Below are 14,999 nucleotides of genomic sequence, written 5' to 3' on the forward strand. Positions count from 1 at the left end.
AGACAATGGTCCTGGTTAATGGGAGTCATCAAGATTCCAAACCACACTTTGCATAATTACAATATGAAATATAACTCTGAGGGCCTATTTCTAGTTTCAGATACAAGACTGGTACATTTATACACATAGGACGATCACACTCAGTAGATTATAAGCTTTGTAATGATACCCTACAAGAGACCTTTTGAATGAAGCATATTCCAGTCACATTATATTCACTTATTAGCATATTTTTATAAAATCATAGACTGTAATGCCACACCTACTAACCAGAGGCCACAAAAAATCAAGCTCTTCCCTTCCCCACAGCAGATCTAGGGACAGGACCATGCGGGGAAATTCAGGACTTCCTTCTCCTCCTCAACAGCTGTGGACAGAGCTGGACTTCTCACTATGGCATTGACCTTGCTTTGCCTTTTGTATCAGCCTCTAGCATTTGGTACATTTTCTAATCTCTGCCATTATACTCAGTTCTGTATTTTAATCACACAGTGAGAAGCACTTATCACATTTAAAAAAAAAATTTAAACAGCATTTGAAAACAACTATTTCAATTTTACAATTGGCATACCAAAGGCAAACTCCAGCTGGCAGCTGCCATCTTACAGAAAAGTGACTTGTGACACTAACCGTATACAAGCCAACTCTCAGCAATTTCCTCCCACCCCCACAATGTAATCTTTTCTCCTGCAGAGCTATACAAAAAGGCAGGCTAGTGGAGAAGTTTAAGTAACTGTTCCAAGGACAACTGTGATCTAAAATGCAGTTACCCTTGTAAATCCCGCTAGTTAGCAGGAGTGTTCTGCCCTCACTAGGCAAAGAGCACAAAATGAATGTCTGTATATAGGGCAATAGAGTGAATGAAGCTGGGAGAGGAGAAGGACAACTGCGGGGAGGGGAGGAGAGAGAGCAAATAATTCATTTATTTTCTTGAGTAGTAACATTTTCAAAAAATTTGAGAAGGTAGGCTAATTTTCATTTTCAGTCTCAGTGGGGCACACTGTATCATTTATATTATAGTAGCACCTGGAATTCCCATTGAGATTGGATCCCCATTGCTCTAGGCAAGTCACTTCACTGCTCTTGTGCCTTCATTTCCCCTTATTCCCTGTGTTTATCTAGATAGTCCCTGCCCCACATAGTTTGCTGTCTCTTAATTTGTTGTATATAGTGCCTAGAGCAGGGATCGGCAACGTTTGGCACGCGGCCGTCCAGGGTAAGCCCCTGGCGGGCCGGGCTGGTTTACTTGCCGTGTCCGCAGGTTTGGCCGATCGCGCCTCCCACTGGCCGCGGTTTGCTGCTCCAAGCCAATGGGGGCTGCGGGAAGTGGTGCGGGATGAGAGATGTGCTGGCCACCGCTTCCCGCAGCCCCCATTGGCTTGGAGCGGCGAATCGTGACCAGTGGGAGCCGCGATCGGCCAAACCTGCGAACAAGGCAGGTAAACAAACCGGCCCAGCCCACCGGGGGGCTTACCCTGGACAGCCACATGCCAAACACTGCCGATCCCTGCTCTAGACACTATATACACCAAAGTAAGAGACAGCAAACTATGTGGGGCAGGGACTATCTAGATAATCACAGGGTATAAGGGGAAATGGAGGCATAGAGCAGTGAAGTGACTTACCTAAGGTCACACAGGAGAGCAGTGGCAGAGCTGGGAACAAAACCTAGCTCTCCTGATTCCCAGTCCAGTACCATACCACCAGGCCACACTAACCACAAACTGGGTAATTCTGAAATGCAGTCTGAAGTTTGACCAACAGGCAGTTAGAGATTGGTGGGATAACCACCCAATTTCATTTTTGCATAAAAAAAAAAAAAAACAGGCTAGTATTGTTCCAAGTAAAATTACAATGATTAGAGGGTTTTTCTGTTTGACAGTATTTGTCAGTCAGCCTATTATTGTGTTGGTTTTCATACAAGTAACAGGGAAACATTTTGGAAAAAAAATAAGAAAATGTGATTGTAAAGCCTCAAAGGTAAGCGAAGTACCTGAAACTACTGACTAGATTTCAAATCAACTGTATCCCTTTAATCTCTTGCCTGTCTTCTGTATAGCCACCTACAAATACCACCATCCTCCTGGCCTGCTTCACCATGCCTCCCATTCTCTTTCTTTGAGTTCCTCCTCAAAACATACTTTATGAAGTTTTACAAATCCTAGTCCCTCTCTCTTAACAATGATCCCTAACTGAAAAAAATATAATAAATCTGGAATCTCTCCAACTGCATGCATCACTGATGAAAATACTATATGATCTCCTTCATTCATCTTCATTCATCTTCCATTCCTTATAAATTTTGTAATCATCACTTGTCACATTTTGTCAATGTAACATGGGATCTCTTTGGGGCAATGACCCTGAGTTTTACCTATCTGTTAAGCCCTAAGTATATTTCTAGCAAACAATAAATTTTACTTTGGCTTCAGGCTGCCAGACAACAAGTTTTTCCTAGCCTGCAAAAACCTACAACTGCAGAAAATATTCAGTGTGCCTTTTAAAAAATCCAAATTGTTTTATATCAAATATTGCAAATTAGGAGAGAACTCTCACCCGGTTGCCATAGAGTGTCTGCACCAGATGCACTACAGCTTGCTGCTAGGGAATAAGAGGCTAACAGTGATGCCATCAAGATAAAATGGTGCATTACCCACCACCACCCATATTTTAACCTTCTTCCCCCTCTCACTCCCCCCACTAGCAAAAAAATTGAACAAAAAACCTACCACCACCACACAACACCTTAAAAAGAATGCGTTTTCCAAAATGTTTGAAATTAATATGAAAATCAGCCCTCAACATTTAAAAGACTTTTGTTAAATTGATAATTAACTTGACTAAAACATCCTTGCACATGACAGGACCCCCCCTTTCTCACTGTAGCCACAAACTACTGTATTTCCAGGTATTATTGTTACAACCCTATCCCAACATCAATCACAATCTCTTATTGGTTATGTAGGTCAGTGATCCACATCTGCAAAACCTGAAGAAAAAGCATATAGGGCACTATAGACCAATAAAGTTTCTACATTTTAAAATCCTTATTTAGAAGACTCCAGAAATAGGCAATTATAAACTCTTATCTGAAAACTTTGCTGGCCTCAGAATAGAGATGCATCTCTAATAAACTAGTACTGCATGAATAGATATTAGATTTTAAAAATATATACAGTTTAATTCCCAAGAGTATATAATAAAACATTAAGCTAAAAGCAATAGTTAGAATTTTAGAAATGTTCTGGCATTTTCTAAGCATTTGTAATCTCCTCCATCCTCCCACTCTCTCCCTATTATAAACCTTTAAATGCTTTGTGTGTTTATTTGCATATCAATACTCACAATGCTCTTCCAGTTCACAGCAGTACAGGGATCTGAGCTCTGGGAACAAATTGAAAGGTTTGGTGTACTCAGTTATTTTCTGCATACTTTGCAAATGCTCTGATAAACATTCCCTTATAATAGTTCCCTTGATAAACAATTTGCTGGACTAGACTCTTAAAACAGAATTTAGGCTATTTTATAAGTGGTAATAAGGAATTAGAATATACACTGAATAATAGCTTAGCTCAATGTATGTGTTTGTTCAAAACTACTTTTTTAAAATACATTTTTTTTCCCAAACGGAGAAAAACATTTGCAGTAGCTCTAGCTAGCAAAATTAAATGTAAGCGGAGTACAGATCTGTCTCATCTTACGCTGGGGTTACGTTCCGCAGTCAGCGCGTAAAGCGAAAATCGCGTATAGTCAAAATTACATTGAGTGTAATGGTGGGCGGAATCGCCCGCACTACGGGTACAGTATTAAAATTGTTATTTTCCTCTTTTTTGTTTTTTTTGTTTTGTTTTTGCCAACCGCGAAAAGCTGAAATCGCGCATGTTAAATGCGCGTAAGATGCGACAGACCTGTAACTGATTTTGTATTAACCACCTCAAGAATTTTATAAAAATATATACTTGTTTTAGGAGAAAAAAAGCAAACAGCTTTTTTAATGTAAGCAAACTCCATGTTTTAAAGTGTTAGCAAGACCCACAGCCTCTTTGTAATACTCTTGATGCAAGACAATCCATTTTAAAATAAAAAAAAAATAAAAAGAAAAGAAAGGTCTCAATGTTTAACAAAAACAGGTTGGAAATTCTAGTGCAGAACAGCTGTATTCAATTTTGGACCGGTTGGCAAACAAGAGCAGGTCCTTGCGACTGGTCAGGGATAGTACCATTTGGGGACTAGTACAAATGCTTTCAGGACCAGTACATTTTTCCAGACTATTTCAAGATGAGAATTAGGAATAAAAAAAAAATAAAAAAAAAAAAAACAACCTCATTTCCATAGCTCATGGAACTCAGAGCTTCAAGTATCTGCTACTATTGAATACAATTTTAAACCTGATGTTATTTAGGTTTCAGGACATCAATCTTCAGTAAGCAATATGTACTGGAGTCTATTTATGGCTTTAAAATATTTACAAGAATATGAAGAAGGGTCAGAGATCACAGCTGAGTCAGAGAACCCGGCAGTTCTTCCTGCCTTCTCTTCCCAACACCAGCCATAATATAATACTTCAAAAAGACACTATTAGTGCTTCCAGATTTCAGTATTAATGCTTAGTACTTTTTACAGATCATTTTACAAAAACATAGTAACACATGCAGTACAGTGGTTTAGAGATGACCTGCAAATGATAAAGCAAAATTGGAAACTGCCAGAGCACTGGTGGAAGACGACGGGGCATTACAGCATATGGAATTTTTAGTGAGAACTTTAGGCTGCATGGTATAACAAAATGCTTCTTCACTTCCAGAACAGCCCACAAGACAGCTTGCTGGACCCATGCTGCCTCCAGTCAGTTACAAAGCAGAGTTTTCATGTTACATTGAGGATAAAGGTACTCAGATTCAGAATAACTTGTATACCTGCATGAAAACAGAGCAATGGCTGGAGGGGACAATTGCTAGTTCTTTCCGGCTTGTGTTTCATCCAGACTCATTCTCTGATATTGCGAGCCCCAAACAGTTAAAAATCATGAGTGAGCCTCCCGCACCAAAATCATGGCATTGGCTTTGAAATCATGATTTAAAAAAAAAAAAGTTCTGAGATTTTTTTTTTGTTATGGGATTGTGAGGTTTGGGATGCTGTGTACAAGAAAGGTGATCATTTATATCACTTACCACTGTTATACAATTTCCATAAATCTTATACAAAGTGTATCATGTAAGGTATCAATGGAAAGGTTATGATTTGAAGTATGATTATCCTATTTATATGCATGTATCATCATTGTATCAGAAATTATGAATATTGGCTATGTACTTATATCTTACACGTGTTGCATTTGTGGGTGACACCTCCCAGGTAGAATTTACATCACTGCTTACCCCGTCCAGGTAGCTCTTCCTGAGGAGCCAATGGCCACCCTCCTGTGATTCAGCAAATCATGTAAGGATATATGAGATGCTCCTGTGACCCTGGACTCCACGTTGGGCCAGTAACTTTCTACAAACAGGGGCTGTGGACTTTGTTTAGAACAGTAAGCTTCCATGCACATGGCAGAGGATATAAAAAGGCACCTGAGACATCTCTAATTTGACTGTTTCCTGATCTGATTCTCTGGACTGTGGATTTACAACTAAAAGGAGCATCTTGAACTATGGACGGAGAACCTTACAATCTTTTGGAAGTTACCAGAGAAACTTTACAAGCCAGCAAGCTATTCTATCACTGCTACAAACCTGATATAAGGACTTTGCAATCATGTGTATGTTCTATTAACCATTTATAACTGCCCCTTTCTTTTATTATTAAACTTGTACAGGGGACTGCATTTGGCTTCTGGTTAACCAGTAGGTTACTGCAGAAGCTCTTTTGTTACTGGCTTGGTGAATCTAATTATAGATTAAACCAAGAGCTTTGGGGATTGTCTGTCCTATTTCTTACAGTCTGTACTGAGCATGGCATTTTCAGTGCGGCCCATACCAGGCACCCAGTCACAATTTATCTTCTAATTTTTGAGACTTTGAAGTTCACATTTTCAGTTTTTTTCTTGGCAATCATGATGGCTACCCCTCCCCTTTTTTTTTTTAAATAAAAAGAGAGAGAGAGAGAAAAGAAAGAAAGAAGAGAGTCTCACTTAATCACATGACTCTAGGAGGTGGGGCTTTAAGACAACCATGAAATATCACAAGAATCAAAAGAGTAGGCAACACTGAGCCCTTCTGAAGGTGGTAAAGGTCTCTGCAAGTTGGAGACAACTTTTTGGAGAGTGAAGGTCAGAGAAGTAGTACTGGGTCTATTGCACATCATCTTCCAGTTTTGGGAAAGTTTATTGAGAGGATTGTGGCAGGACCCATGACAGGTTCTACAGATTTCATCTTTCCTGAATCCCACTCATTTGGACTTTAGACTTGGGTTTGAGCAACAAGCAATACTGATTACGGAGCTTCTCTTTACAATGGTGGACAATGAATTGTCTGCGCTGATTTTATAGGCTATCAACTGCCTCTGATATCATTGCTTATTTAAGGGATACACAATTGTTAGATGTCAACATGCATCCGAAGAAGTGGGTATTTACCCACGAAAGCTCATGCTCCAATACATCTGTTAGTCTATAAGGTGCCACAGGACTCTTTACTGCTTTTACAGATCCAGACTAACACGACTACCCCTTTGATACTGACACAATTGTTAGAGAGGCTCTGTTCATTGCTTAACAGATAGTGGTTTGGGGCAATTTCTCTTCTGACGTGATAGCTTTCATGTGAAATAGTCTGAGATCTGTTTCGTCACTCTTCTTGTTCAACATGTTTGAGGCCATAAGAAGTTGGTAAACTGCAGCATATTCAGTACATTTGCCTGTACTTAACTCTGTGTTTCCAACACATCTGGACCAGCTGATCCAGTATTGTGAATAATATGCAGTCCCAACTAGAGATTACAGTAAATTAATCTTGAGGTGACAGAGGCATATTATTATTATTATTCATTTGTATTATTGTAGTGCCTAGGAGCCCTATTCATGGACCAGGATCCCATTGATGGTATGTCTGCAGCTAAAAAGAAAAGCTGTGCTCCTTTGGCCCCAGACAGATGCAAAACATCTTTTTGGTTATAGTTACTAGATCTTCCAACATCAGAATCTAATAAAACTCCAAGAACACAAACCTGCCTCATAAATGGTAGCCATGTTATCTTAAGCAGGGCTGCAGATGTTTCCCTCACTAACTCTTCCAGATTCTTCCTCAAACTCACCATCATCATGCTAGTCTTGTGCAATTTGAGTGGTGAACAGCTGACTCCAATTTCAAAAAGAGTGGATTGGAACCACTCAGAATCTCCAAAAAACAACAAGGAGTCTGGTGGCACCTTAAAGACTAAGATTTATTTGGGCATAAGCTTTCGTGGGTAAAAACCTCATTTCTTCAGATGTATAGCTATGCCCAAATAAAACTGTACATCTGAAGAAATGAGGTTTTTACCCACGAAAGCTTATGCCCAAATAAATCTTAGTCTTTAAGGTGCCACCAGACTCCTTTTTGTTTTTGGAGATACAGACTAACACGGCTACCCCCCTGATACTTGTCAGAATCTCTAGTCACTGCAAAAGTCAGCCTCACATCTGCTGAGCAATGAGTCATACCGGAATCACACAACATAGGTACTCTGCTTTCATTGACTTCCAACAGCCTCTTGAACTCTGTCTAGAAACTAAATTTCCATCTCTAGAGCCCTAAATTAATGGGGACGCTGAGGGTTTGCCTCTCCTCTAATGTAATACACCTCTACCCTGATAGAACGCTATCCTCAGGAGCCAAAAAATCTTACCGCGTTATAGGTGAAATTACGTTATATTGAACTTGCTTTGATCCGCCGGAGCATGCAGCCCCGCCTCCCCGGAGCGCTGTTTTACCGCGTTATATCTGAATTCATGTTATATTGGGTCGCATTATATTGGGGTAGAGGTGTATTAGCAGAGTTGGGAACAGCAGACTATTCAAGCTATAGGTCCATTGTTTCAAATAAGCAGGAGCCCGATGGCAGGGCATTTTCTACAAGAAATCCTCAACTCAAGAAATCCTGCGAGCAGCGGCAACACAGCTGCAAGCAGCCGCACAGGAGGCAGCAAACAGGGCTGCTAACAAGGGAGTTTGAGTGGGAGTTTGCAGGGGGAGGTGGAAGGGGAGGCAGGAGGGCGCGGTGTCTTGTGTGCTCTGTTTCCCCAGGTGCTGTGGGCAGAGATTGCAGCAGCCATGAGCCAAACAGCAGGGGACAGAATGCAGATGATTGCATATGGAAGCTGTGGTATGTATATGGTGCTAGCGGGTGAGCCTGAACAGAGGTATGTTTGTATGAAGTGCTGCCTAATACAGTTACTGGAAGAAAAGATTCGAGGGTTGGAGATGCAGGTAGATACCCTGGTGGAGTTTAGAAGGGGGTTCGAGCAGCTGATGAAGGAAAGGCAAGGAGGGGCTGAAGGGGAATGCTCAGGGGTGCAGGTGGAAGCAGGGGCTGAGGACTGTGAGGGGGGAATGTTAGGGGGAGAACAAGGACAGTGGAAGCATGTCACCGTGAGAAGCAGGCCAAGGAAAAGGAGGGCTAGTGAAGTGGAAACAGAACTCAGGAACAGGTTTGGGTGTTTGGATAATGAGGAGGGGGGGCAGCAGGTGGTAACTGAAGGTGGGAGGGTGAGGAAGAAGAGAAGAGCAGCTAGTCCAATAGAGAGAGGGGAGGAGTTGATGGAGACAGCACCAAATCTGGGCCCCGGGAGGATACAGGATGGCACAAGGGGGAGTATAAGGGAAAATAGGAACGGACACAGGTTACGACTAGAGGAAACAGAGGATAGATTAGTAGATCGCACTGTCACCAGGCAAAGGCAGGTTTACGTGATTGGGGACTCCTTACTGAGGAGGTTAGACAGGCCTGTGACCAGGGCGGACCCAGAGAACAGAAGGGTGTGCTGTCTACCGGGCGCTAAGATACGGGATGTGGACCTGCGGTTGAAAAGGATCCTAAAAGGAGCAGGTAAGAACCCCTTGATCATCCTTCACGTAGGAACGAATGACACAGCTAGGTTCTCGTTAGAGAGAATCAAGGGAGATTATGCCAGACTGGGGAAGACGCTCAAGGAAAATCGAGGCTCAGATCATCTTTAGTGGGATTCTGCCTGTTCCTAGAGAAGGGCAGCAAAGGGCTGACAGGATTGTGAGGATAAATAGTTGGCTAAGGGAGTGGTGCTATAAGGAGGGCTTTGGGATGTATGGCCACTGGGAGGCTTTCGGGGACAGACAGCTGTTCTCACGGGATGGACTTCACCTGAGTAGGGAAGGAAATAGACTTCCGGGAGGGAGGCTGGCTCATCTCATCTCATCAAAAGAGCTTTAAACTAGGAAGTTGGGGGAGACGGTTGGGAGATGTACAGTTAATCTCCACGCCAGATTCCAACACTGAAAAGGAGAGTGATAAGATAAGAACAGATATAGCCGGGGGGATGGGATTGGACATAAGAAGGAGAGGGGGGGATGAACAGTAAGGGGTCTGTAACAAATTGCATAACTAATGGGAGATAGGCTAAACGGCATACATTAAGATGTTTATACACCAATGCGAGAAGCCTAGGTAACAAAATGGAGGAATTGGAGCTCCTGGTCCGAGAAATGAAACTGGATATCGTAGGAATAACTGAAACGTGGTGGAACGGTAGTCACGACTGGAGTACAGGTATGGAAGGGTATGTGCTGTTTAGGAATGACTGGAACAAAGGTAAAGGTGGGGGGGTGGCATTGTATGTCAATAATGAGGTAAGCTGTAAAGAAATAATAACTGATGGAATGGATAAGACGGAGTCCGTCTGGGCAATACTCACACTGGGTAAAAACTACTAGAGCCTCCCCTGGGATAGCGCTTGGGGTGTGCTATAGACTGCCGGGATCTACCCTGGATATGGACAAAGAACTATTTAATGTTCTTAGAGAAGTAAATACTAATAGGAACTGTGTAATTATGGGGGGACTTTAACTTCCCAGATATAGATTGGGGAACAAATGCTAGTAGCAGTAATAGAGCTCAGATGTTCCTAGATGTGCTTGCTGATCAATTCCTTGATCAAGTAGTAGCTGAACCGACGAGGGGGGAGGCCATTTTGGATTTGGTTTTGGTGAGTAGTGAGGACCTCGTTGAGGAAATGGTTGTAGGGGACAACCTGGGCTCAAGTGATAATGAGCTAATTCGGTTTAAAATAAATGGAAGGATTAACAGAATTAAATCGAAAACTAGGGTTTACAATTTTAAAAAGGCTAAATTTAATAAATTAAGAGGACTGGTTAGGGAAGTGGATTGGGCTAACATATTTATGGATCTAAAGGCAGATGATGCCTGGGATTATTTTACGTTAAAGTTGCAGGAACTGTCAGAGGCCTGTATCCCGAAAAAGGAAAAACGGTTAGTAAACAAGAGAGTTAGACCAAGCTGGATGAGCGAACGTCTCAAAGGGGCGATTAAGAAAAAACAGAAAGCGTACAAAGAGTGGAAGAGGGGAAGGATCAGTAAGGAAACTTACCTTATTGAGGTCAGAGCATGTAGAGATGGAGTGAGAAAGGCCAAAAGCCGTGTAGAGTTGGACCTTGCGAGGGGAATTAAAACCAATAGTAAGAGGTTTTATAGCCTATAAATAGGAAGAAAACAAAGAAAGAAGAAGTGGGACCGCTGAAGACTATAGCTGGAGTGGAGATTAAGGATAATCTAGGCATGGCATAATATCTAAACGAATATTTTGCATCGGTCTTCAATGAGGCCAATGAAGGGCTTAGGAATATTGGCAGCGTGACAGAGGGGAATACAGGAGGGGGGATTACCGTATCCGAGGTAGAAACCAAACTCGAACACCTTAACGGGACTAAGTCGGGCGGACCGGATGATCTTAATCCAAGAATATTGAAGGAACTGGTGCGAGAAATTGCAGGCCCCTTAGCGATAATTTTTAATGAATCTTTAAGCTCAGGGGTGGTACCGTTGGACTGGAGAATAGCTAATGTGGTTCCTATTTTTAAGAAAGGGAAAAAAAGTGACCCGGGTAACTACAGGCCTGTCAGTTTAACATCTGTAGTGTGCAAGGTCCTGGAGAAAATTTTGAAGGAGAAAGTAGTTAAGGACCTTGAGGTCAATGACAATTGTGACAAATTACAACATGGTTTTACCAAAGGCAGATCGTGCCAAACCAATCTGATCTCCTTCTTTGAGAAAGTAACAGACTTATTAGATAAGGGAAATGCGGTGGACCTAATATACCTCGATTTCAGTAAAGCGTTTGATACGGTACCGCACGAGGAATTATTGGTTAAATTGGAAAAGATGGGGATCGATATGAAAATCCAGAGGTGGATAAGGAACTGGTTAATGCGGAGACTGCAGCGGGTCGTACTGAAAGGTGAGCTGTCAGGTTGGAGGGAGGTCACCAGCGGAGTTCCTCAAGGTTCGGTTTTGGGTCCCATTTTATTTAATCTATTTATTACTGACCTCGGAACCAATTGTAGGAGTGGGCTGATAAAGTTTGCGGATGACAAAGTTGGGAGGTATTGCCAATTCGGAGGAGGATCGGGATATTCTGCAGGGAGACTTGAATGACCTTGTAAATTGGAGTAACAGAAATAGGATGAAATTTAATAGTGAAAAGTGTAAGGTGATGCATTTAGGGATGACTAACAAGAATTTTAGTTACAAGCTGGGTACGCATTGGTTGGAAGTAACGGAGGAGGAGAAAGACTCGGAGTCCTGGTAGACCGCAGGATGACTATGAGTAGACAATGTGACGTGGCAGTAAAAAAAGCCAATGCGGTCCTGGGATGCATTAGGCGAGGTATATCTAGTAGGAAAAAGGAGGTGCTGCTACCATTGTACAAGGCACTGGTGAGACCTCATTTGGAGTACTGTGTGCAGTTCTGGTCTCTCATGTTTAAAAAGGATGAACTCAAACTGGAACGGGTACAGAGAAGGGCCACTAGGATGATCAGAGGAATGGAAAACCTGTCGTATGAAAGGAGACTCGAGGAGCTCGGTTTGTTTAGCCTAACCAAAAGAAGGCTGAGGGTGGATATGATTGCTCTCTTTAAATATATCAGAGGGATAAATACCAGGGAGGGAGAGAAGTTATTTCAGCTCAGTACTAATGTGGACACGAGAACGAATGGATCTAAACTGGCTGTGGGGAAGTTTAGGCTTGAAATTAGACGAAGGTTTCTAACAGTCAGAGGGGTGAAATATTGGAACAGCCTTCTGAGGGAAACGGTGGGGGTGAAGGACTTATCTGGCTTTAAGATTAAGCTAGATAAGTTTATGGAGGGAATGGTTTAATGGGATAACGTGATTTTAGTCAAATAAACAGCGTGCCATCGCTGGTAGATAGTATCAATGGCCAATGAGGGTCTGGCTGGAGAATCTTGCCTACATGCTCGGGGTTCTACTGATCGCCATATTTGGGGTCGGGAAGGAATTTTCCTCCTGGGTAGATTGGCAGAGGCCCTGGAGGTTTTTCGCCTTCCTCCGCAGCATGAGCAGGGGTCGCTAGCTGGAGGATTCTCTGCTACTTGAAGTCTTTAAACCACAGGATTTGGGGACTTCAACAGCAGAGTCAAGGGAAAGGGGTTGGGACAGCTTTTGTGGCCTGCATCATGCGGGAGGTCAGACTAGATGATCATAATGGTCCCTTCTGACCTTAAAGTCTATGAGTCTATGAACTCTAATTTGGCTTCCTTCTTTAGTCATCAGAATCCATACTTGTTAATTCCACAGACCCCATCTTTCCTCACCAGCACTAAGAGAGATTGAAGGAGGATTTAAGTGAGGCATTATGGTATGCTTGTGTAGAGTGTGTATTTGTTTACTACTTTAATCAAATCTCTAATGAATAGACAAAATAAAGACAAGAGTTACATTTTCAGATGGCATGATTTGAAATGCTATGGGTAAAAGTCACCATGGCCCAAAAGTGGGTTGGAGAACAATCTCTTAATAGGCCAGTCTGCATCATTCCACCGCATGTGCCATTACTCCCTGTATTGGAAACACCTCTTTACCTGCTCCTAATAAAGCTGCACGTGAAGTTTTATGTCACACTTATGCAATGACAGTTTCAGAAGAGAGAAACAGCAAACCCTATAGGCTGCTGCATATGTAAGTCTTGGGTAGGGTTACCATATTCAAACATTTAAAAAAAAGAGGACACTCCACGGGGCCCCGGTCCTGCCCCCAGCCCTGCCCCTTCTCCAACCCCTTCCCCAAAGTCCCTGCCCCAACTCTGCCCCCTCCTCTGAGCACCCCACATTCCCCCTCCTCCCTCCCGCTCTGATCTTGGTTGGGGGTTGCTAAGTGCTTCCCTGCTCCCCACTCGCCCTGCAGCCTCTGCACCCCTCCCACCCCTGCAGCCTCCGTGACCCCTGCTCCCCATTCGCCCTGCAGTCCCTGCACCCCCACGCCTGCCCTGCACCCCCCTGCCCCTGCAGCCTCTATGCCCCTGCCTGCCCCTCCTTGCCCTGCAGCCTCTGCGCCCCCTGCTCCCCACTCACCCTGCAGCCCCTGCACCCCCCTGCCCCTGCAGCCACTGTGCCCCCTGCTCCCCACTCACCCTGCAGCCCCTGCACTCCCCCACCCCTGCAGCCTCTGCACCCCCTACCTGCCCTGCAGCCTCTATGCCCCTGCCTGCCCTGCTCCTCCTCACCCTGCAGCCTCTGCACCCCGCTGCCTGCCCTGCTCACCTGGCGGAGGGAGAGCTGCGGGCTCCACGTGGACTCAAACACTGTTCTGTGCTGCTCTGCGGGGGAGGAGGAGGGACTCTGTCTGCTAGAGGCCCCAGTGGCTGCGAGCGGTTTTCAATCAGGCCCCGCCATCCAATCAGCCGAGCCGCACTCTGCATGAGGGGAAGGGGGAAATCCCGGATATTTCTACTTGATTAGAAATCCCCCCCCGGATGGCCATTTAACACTGAAAAAGCCGGACATGTCCAGGGAAACCCGGACGGATGGTAACCCTAGTCTTGGGGCGCAACTGGGAACACAGCTTGACATAACCTTACCAAAAGCTTTCTTTCACAGCTCACTTTCCCCATCTCTCCCAGGCACACGGTAAGTGACAGACTTATCTCCCACTTCACAGCTCACGAGACATGCTCAGCATATTCTGGACTCATGACTACATCAGAATTTCAGCTTTTATTTTAATATGGAGATGTCTCCGGTGCCTTTTTATATCTTCTAGCCCTGATGGTTGGAAAGAAAAGCTTGAAAACATGAACTCAGTGTAAATGTAACCAAAGCAACAATATCCTTGTGAGTCTGAAGACTGCACAGAACAACAGCTCTGAGAGGTGTGAAGTGTTCCATGAATCTCAATATGACGCTAACTCTAAAACCAGTGGGTCTGGCATATCCACCCAACCAGATACATCTGAGCTGCTGGAGTGAGTACTACTAGTACCCTGATGCCTCCTCTTTCTTAACGGGGTAGAAAGCATGCCTCAGCAGCCAATCCTGAGTAGAAGGGGGACCCATGCCAGTGTCCCTAACTTTTGTGGGAGGGGTTGCTAGTGGATGGAGCCACAGGGGCCCAGGGTCACAGTGTGCCTAGAGCTCCAGGCTGCCTTAATCTGGCCCTGCTCGTATGGTATTGACTAGTCTGGCCTTGTAAATCAACCCTAGTTTAGTATTTACTGATGGTATGCTAAAAAAAGCAAATAATGGATAAACAGCTTTGTGAGGCTAGAAATTGACATGCCTTTAGGAGTCTAAGGCTTTGAAAGAAAGACAAGGGAATTAGTGAAAGAACCAAGCTATGTTCACAGTGGGGAAATTGACAAAAATTTCCCATCAGTTCTAACACCAGTTCACCTGAAGAGGCATGAGCTACAGCATAAACTAGACTCTAGCAGCCACACCTGTTTTAACCATCATTTTAGTTAAAGTTGCTGAAAAACAGTAATTAAAACAATGCAATACTGGGTTAGGCTGATA

At 43.6% G+C, this 14,999-nt stretch overlaps 1 protein-coding gene across 3 annotated transcripts in view; it reads right to left on the minus strand.

Moving 5' to 3' along the window:
* Positions 1–14,999, minus strand: part of HMG20A (high mobility group 20A) — a 74,309-nt gene that overhangs the window by 53,339 nt on the left and 5,971 nt on the right. The window contains exon 1 of one of the 3 annotated variants that reach the window (XM_034783580.1): positions 3,346–3,427. The exons of the other annotated variants lie outside the window; for them this stretch is intronic. The gene's annotated coding sequence lies outside the window, so the exon portion shown is untranslated. Of the gene's footprint in view, positions 1–3,345; positions 3,428–14,999 lie in introns of those variants that run through there. 3 annotated transcript variants of the gene reach the window in all.

This window comes from Trachemys scripta, chromosome 10 (assembly GCF_013100865.1).
Source record: "Trachemys scripta elegans isolate TJP31775 chromosome 10, CAS_Tse_1.0, whole genome shotgun sequence".
Taxonomy (NCBI): Eukaryota; Metazoa; Chordata; order Testudines; family Emydidae; genus Trachemys; species Trachemys scripta.